The sequence below is a fragment of the Eptatretus burgeri genome, chromosome 4 (genome assembly GCF_056783735.1).
Source record: "Eptatretus burgeri isolate ZD-2024b chromosome 4, Ebu_testis_v1, whole genome shotgun sequence".
Lineage (NCBI taxonomy): Eukaryota > Metazoa > Chordata > Myxini > Myxiniformes > Myxinidae > Eptatretus > Eptatretus burgeri.
In genome coordinates, this window is record NC_140964.1 from 138,733,376 (window position 1) to 138,739,375 (window position 6,000).

Sequence of the window (6,000 nt, forward strand, 5' to 3'; positions counted from 1 at the left end):
TCGGTTCTGTAGAATTGGGAAGTGCCTTGAAGATCACAGTCGTTCTGTGAAAATGAGGAAGTATTCTGTGTCCACGTCTCTCATGGTTGTATCTTAAATCATCAGAACATGAACACAACAAAGTTTACCTAAAAGCAAACAAAACAACTTTTAATCAAAATATATTTAAAAGTAAGTTTTAAATGAAAGAAAAGATGAAATCTCTATTTCAGCCCTCACACCCGAACCAATCCCCGAAAGCCCAAAGTCATTTCCTTAATGAAACACAGCCGAAAAAACCCATGGTTGTGTCATTTCCCATGATGTCATCAACTTGGCCTATTTATTGCCAAATGCCAACTTTATTTTATTCAGACAATGGAGTATTTGGAAGAGTACTCCAACCTTGCAGATCAATCGTTTTCACAAGATGAGAGGTGAGATCCTGAAACCAATTCATTATTTGTTGTTTCATACAGAATTAAATCACAATACAACCAATAATTATTGTATGTTTTTTTCTAATAGGTTTTCCACAATAAGAACATTGTTAATAACTGATCTGGAAAATGAGTCCTTTGAATATCACGAGGAATGGCAAAAAATGAATGACTTCCTTCAAGGCACTCAATCGTTCAAGAGATAATTGAATGACATTATTGTTGGATGGAAGGAAGTCCTCTCACGTCCTCTGACCTTGAATGAGTCGAGTCAAAGGAGAGAAATTGTCTGTGTCTCTCTGTGTCTCTCTGTGTCTCTCTGTGTCTCTCTGTCTCTCTCTGTCTCTCTCTCTGTCTCTCTCTCTCTCTCTGTCTCTCTCTCTGTCTCTCTCTCTGTCTCTCTCTCTGTCTCTCTCTCTGTCTCTCTCTCTCTCTCTCTCTGTCTCTCTCTGTCTCTCTCTGTCTCTCTCTGTCTCTCTGTCTCTCTCTGTCTCTCTCTCTCTCTCTCTCTCTCTCTCTCTCTCTCGCTCTCTCTCTCTAGCATTGACTCATTATTATATTTTATTTTTCAGTTTAAACACCTATCTGGATGAACAAAACACGGCACTAGATCTTCTGGAGGTGAATGTGTTGTTTATTATTTCATTAATATTGTTGCGGTATTCGCGCCCGCCGGCGTGCGAACGGCCACGTAACTCGAATCGCGGCACGTCGCCCACCGGAGGGACAATCCAGTCGTGACCCTCTCGGACTAACGCCGGGAACCAGTCACGGGTGGACCTTTCGGTCTCACCGCGATCGAGCCAATCAGCCCCCGCGTGGGATAGGGTTGCTCGCCAAATTCGACCTACCTAAGTACCCACGCGGAGGGTAGACCGGGCGATCGCACCTCGCCGCAGGTCGACTTCGGACACGGGCCACTTAAGCGACCCGTTCCGTACTATCAGAATAACCGAGCGGTGTTATCGTCGACCTCGACGGTTCGATTAATTATCGGGCGTATTCAGCCCACTACCAACCCTTTACGTGAAGCAAGATGAGGGTTCAATGGGAGAAAAGACGAAGCGAAGCGGGAGAACAGTTCAACAATAAAGCACATTTATTCGCGGCACACGGGAAGCACACAAATACAATTCCACCAAAAGCACACAAAAAAAGAAAACACAATTCCATTTACACAAAAAGCAAATATAAAAGCGAAAACAATGCAGAGCTAATACCGACTACCGAGCACACGGCAACACTTATACAATTCTACTTCACAGACGGTGCCGACAACACATACCCAAAACCAAGGAAAGAATACCCTCAAGAATGAGGCGGGCCTGAGGCCGAGACCGGGTCGCGCCTACCCGTCTGGTGATGAGACGCGGAGCGGCGATGGCGCCTCTCTCCGCGGGCCTCGCGGACAGTGTCAGGCAGGGGGTGGGAAAAGGGGCCCCCTTGGTCGCACTATCTCAGCGCGGGGGGGAAACAGGAGGGGGTTGCTGATGCTCGGGGTATAGAGGATCTTTATTATCCCTGGTGTGCGTCTCCACCTCGGCCAGGTCGCGCTGCCGGCCTCCCTCGGGCGTGCAGCTTCCGGCACCAACGCGAGCACCCCCTCGTCTGCCTTCGCCGCTGCCGCCTCTCCGCCTCTGGACTCTCCACCCTGGACTCTTCTTTGGGCTCTCCTCGTTCGACTCTCTTCAGCTTCTCCAGCTACTGCAGGCTTCGGGCTCCAGACTTCCACACCGCTCTGACTGACGAACACGATCCTTTTATCCCCCCGTAGCTTCGCCTTTGACCCCCTCCCTTTGACCTTTCACCTCGCTCCCCATTGGCCCGAGAAAAAGTGGGCGTGAAGGCTTTTTGATCCACAAATTTGCATATATCGATCGTTCTGGAGGCGGGGCCAAATCGCCCCTCGCTCACCGATTGGACGGCAAAAAGTGGGCGTGTGTCGTTTTTGATCCGTTTTTGAAGCACAAAATCCGTGATTTTGTACACGCTGTTCGACGCGCGCTCTGCACGAATCCAACACCGGTACCCACAGCGGGGCAAGAACGGTGGCGATGCTACGGTTGCGAGGTGTGACGGGAAGGTCGTGGCGGTTGTGGTGAAGCGGCGTTGTGGTTGGTGGTTGATGTTGTGGTTGTGGTGGTAATCATGGCGGTTGGTCCAAAATAAAGATAGTAAAAGAAAAACAGCTATCCTGAAGAGTCGCAGCACGCATGAATAACATTTATTCCCACTAGACAACGGGTTTGGGCCTAACTACACATGCACTTACCGAGATACCTCACCTAAGGGACCTGAATGGTGGTTTGCGAATTTGGTAACCACAACACTACCCCCTTCCCTTTTTACAGACTCGTCCCGAGTCGTCAAATTTTCGTGTGCCATCATGTGTAGTTTTCCCCTAGTACATTTTACCTACGGATCCCTGAGTGCGACATTCATGGTATTCGTGTCCCCAAAATAAATAACCTGAGGGCTGCGTAACTATCTAAACAAACTCACTCACACGGACGACTTAAATAAAATTGCCGGCGCTAAGACATACATGCCGGGGGCGCACTCATATGTACAGTACATCTTAACCTTAACTTACAAATTTTACACTAAACCATGGCCCAGGATCATTGAACTCTGCAAAAGAAAAGCAGTTAGCAGGGAGCCAGGCTGCCCGCATGCAGTCTCTGGCTCAAAACAATGCAGGTGACAGGGAACGTGGCTGGCTGCTCACACGCAGTCCAAGGCCTTCCCTTTTGAACTGAACGCAGTGAACCACAACGGTGCATGGGCTGCACAACGCAGTCTCCGTGCCAGCTCAAGTGGCACACGCAATGAGCACAACGAATGGATGCATGAACACAAACACGGTGCACGGGCCGCCACTGCAGGCCCGTGTTGTAGCTGCCAACAGGGCAGTTCTCGCAGCTTGCAAACTGTTGCCTTGCGGATCCTGGCGCACATGGAAATGAACAGGGGGGGGCAAAGCAAAATTGAACGGGGCTGGTGAACCTGGGCAGTGGGCATGGCATGGCAAAGGTGAGCAGGCAAACACAGCCCGCAGAAGAAGGCTGCTGCAGGCAAACACAGCCGGCAGATGAACTGGCCGGCACAGGCCTTGACGCAAAACACGGCCAGCAGATGAACTGGCCGGCACAGGCCTTGCAGAAAAACAGCCAGCCGGCAGACGATCCAGCCGGCACAGGCCTTGCAGCTAAGCAGCTGCAGACGATCCAGCCGGCACAGGCCTTGCAGCACAGCAGCTGCAGACGAAGTTGGCCGGCCTCCGCCTTGAAGCAAAACACGGCCAGCCGATGAAGTTGGCCAGCTCTTGCCGTTCAGTGGAGGTTGGTGGAGGGAGTGCGGTGGTGCTGGCCACTTGGAAGGCGGGCTCGGACCTACCTACCTGTCTCCCTCCCAACCTATCGCCTTTGCCTGTCACTGTACATACCCACTCCCTTAATTTGTCAAACCCCAATTTAGCCCCAACTTATTTTTTTATTGCTTTTATTTTTACTTCCCCTCTATAAATCGTCCCCTAACCCCCTTTATCGTCCTTGTTCGGCTAACCTATTCTGTCACCTAGCCTACTCCCAACCCCTACGTTCCCTTCCCAGAGGGGAACAAGGGAGAGCTAACGTCCTGTGTCGAGGCCCAACGAAGCCTCAGAATGGCCTCCCCAGAGTTCGGCGATCTATAACCCAAAGTGGGTCCAGCGGCCCACAACGACAGCGAGGGGATGGATGGTGCGGAGGGGTACATCTCCTAATCTACCCTAACCATTTAACAGTTAAACTACCCCGGGGCTTTCAACAAGCGCCTCTCGCTTAAACTATTGGTTCTAACAACCCAGATTCCCGTCGCCTGTGTTGGTGTCCTTACAATTTCGGGCCTCGCCCCCCAATTTTCTCTCCGTGCCCTCACACGGTCTCCTGGCTGGGACACGTGGCTCCCTTTGGCAGGCACGACCCTCTGCCGAATCTCCCGCTATGGCACCCCCGGGCACTACACTGCCTCCGAGCCTACCAGCTCCCTAACACCGGGGAGTGCCCCCCATGGCACCTCCCCTGAAACGCACACGTGGCAGGCCGGCCTCCCGGGCCCCTTTCCGAGGGTCATCCGTGCCCACAACACTGCCCACGCGGCTAATGGCGCCCCGGGCCCCCGCACCAAGCAGGCGCACCCGTGCCCACTACTCTATCCCGGCCCCCCATGGGCCCTTGGCCTACCGCGGCCGACTAGCCTGGTGCCCGGGGTACCCACTCAGCGATACTCACCTTTCGCAGCCACGCTCCCAAGCCCGTCAACAGGGCTCCTGCACCCCTCCAAACGGGTCTCGAGCCTACTTTCCCACCAACAACAAAACGACCTCCATTTTTCAATTTGACTAACCCAGCGAACTCACTTTACTCTGACCCCGGGGTCCCTTGGGCGGGAGTCACTCCTCCCCCCAATCACTCATCGCACCATGCATTCCCCATTCACTCCATACACACAGACCCGCTGGCCTCACTCACTCACCATGTACTCACCTCACAACTCACCAACAACTCTTCAACACACACACCGCTGAACTCTGCCATCCTTCTATCTACATCCCCTAACTAACTCGTGCTCCCACGTCGTCCCTTAAACTACAGCACGTTCCATTTAACCTACGTAGCTAAGCTACGTCCCCTCTACACATTCACAAGTCTGTCCTTGTCTCCTAACTCAAAAATTACTTTTATTTCCCCACCTAAAGCTCATCTAAATCCCTCTAACTCATCCATTCCACGGACCCCATGAGGACTTACCCCTGCCCCATGAAGTCGGTCTAGCTAAGCTAACCCTTCCCCCTAACTAGTTTCCATCCTGTGCCCAGGTCAAGGGGGTCTTCCACCCCTTGCCCAGGAATCCTGTACACCCGAAAGTGAGGCTTGCTGTTTTTTTTTTTTTGTTTTTTTTTAACATGCGCAGCACCTGCGCGGCAACTCAGAGCTCGCGCACTTTGCACCTTGCAACTCCCCGTGACGTCATGCAGCTGCACGTGTTCCTCGTCCCTCCTTGGACGGGACCATCCGGCAGAGATACCCCTCCTGCCGGATTCCAACCCCACGTGCAGCCATGACGTCACCGTGCGCATAAGAAAAAAACAAGCCCCACGTCTCGAGGGGTTCCCCACGCGAACACATGTGCTTTGCCCGTTGGAGCTTAACACACACGATCGCGTGGAGAACCCATCCGGTCCAAATCCATTATCCTGCCTAAACTTTGTCCGTCCGCGGGATCGGCAAATCCACCGCGTGCGTTTCCGGACCGGGACTTCACTCTCGCAAGCGAGCACGTGGTGGTCTCGTGCGTTGCACAGCACGGACCGCGTGCTCACTGCTGGGTGAACCCGGCACGGTCCCCGAAACAACTACAGCCGCTGCCCGGCTTTCTCTCCTCTGTCGCCGTCGTCGCCTCCATTCCACACACGCATACCTCCGTGTTACGACGCACACAGTCCACTCCATCACATTCACACGGGGAGACGCGGCTGTGTGCTCCCGCATGCCAACCGACATCTCCCTCACATACCGCTCTCTCACACACACGGTCTCCC